Raw genomic sequence first — 1592 nt, 5'->3', positions numbered from 1 at the left:
GATGAGGGGGTGATGAGAGGGTGATGTGGGGGTGATGAGAGGGTGATGTGGGGGTGATGAGAGGGTGATGTGGGGGTGATGTGGGGGTGATGAGAGGGTGATGAGGGGATGATGAGAGGGTGATGAGGGGGTGATGAGAGGGTGATGAGGGGGTGATGAGAGGGTGATGTGGGGGTGATGTGGGGGTGATGAGAGGGTGATGTGGGGGTGATGAGAGGGTGATGAGGGGGTGATGAGAGGGTGATGAGGGGGTGATGAGGGGGTGATGAGGGGGTGATGAGAGGGTGATGAGAGGGTGATGTGGGGGTGATGAGAGGGGGATGTGGGGGTGATGAGGGGGTGATGGGGAGGTGATGGGGAGGTGATAGGGCTGATGAGAGGGTGATGTGAGGGTGATGTGGGGGTGATGTGGGGGTGATGAGAGGGTGATGTGGGGGTGATGAGAGGGTGATGTGGGGGTGATGAGAGGGTGATGTGGGGGGTGATGAGAGGGTGATGTGGGGGTGATGAGAGGGTGATGAGGGGGGTGATGAGAGGGTGATGTGGGGGTGATGAGAGGGTGATGAGGGGGTGATGAGAGGGTGATGAGGGGGTGATGAGAGGGTGATGTGGGGGTGATGAGAGGGTGATGAGAGGGTGATGAGAGGGTGATGAGGGGGTGATGAGGGGGTGATGAGGGGGTGATGGAGAGGTGATAGGGATGATGAGGGGGTGATGTGGGGGTGATGTGGGGGTGATGGGGAGGTGATAGGGATGATGAGGGGGTGATGTGGGGGTGATGTGGGGGTGATGAGGGGGTGATGGGGAGGTGATAGGGATGATGAGGGGGTGATGTGGGGGTGATGGGGAGGTGACAGGGCTGATGAGAGGGTGATGTGGGGGTGATGGGGAGGTGATAGGGCTGATGAGAGGGTGATGTGGGGGTGATGAGAGGGTGATGTGGGGGTGATGAGAGGGTGATGTGGGGGTGATGAGAGGGTGATGTGGGGGTGATGAGAGGGTGATGAGGGGGTGATGTGGGGGTGATGAGGGGGTGATGAGAGGGTGATGAGAGGGTGATGAGAGGGTGATGTGGGGGTGATGAGGGGGTGATGGGGAGGTGATGGGGAGGTGATAGGGCTGATGAGAGGGTGATGTGGGGGTGATGAGAGAGTGATGAGGGGGTGATGTGGGGGTGATGAGAGGGTGATGTGGGGGTGATGAGAGGGTGATGTGGGGGTGATGTGGGGGTGATGAGAGGGTGATGAGGGGATGATGAGAGGGTGATGAGGGGGTGATGAGAGGGTGATGAGGGGGTGATGAGAGGGTGATGTGGGGGTGATGAGAGGGTGATGTGGGGGTGATGAGGGCGTGATGGGGAGGTGATAGGGCTGATGAGAGGGTGATGAGAGGGTGATGTGGGGGTGATGTGGGGGTGATGAGAGGGTGATGAGGGGGTGATGAGAGGGTGATGAGAGGGTGATGTGGGGGTGATGTGGGGGTGATGAGAGGGTGATGTGAGGGTGATGAGAGGGTGATGAGAGGGTGATGAGGGGGTGATGAGGGGGTGATGAGGGGGTGATGAGGGGGTGATGGGAGGGTGATGGGAGGGT

This window comes from Hemibagrus wyckioides, linkage group LG15, assembly GCF_019097595.1.
Source record: "Hemibagrus wyckioides isolate EC202008001 linkage group LG15, SWU_Hwy_1.0, whole genome shotgun sequence".
Lineage (NCBI taxonomy): Eukaryota > Metazoa > Chordata > Actinopteri > Siluriformes > Bagridae > Hemibagrus > Hemibagrus wyckioides.
The sequence above is the reverse complement of the archived record's forward strand: the minus strand, read 5'-3'. Positions refer to the sequence as shown.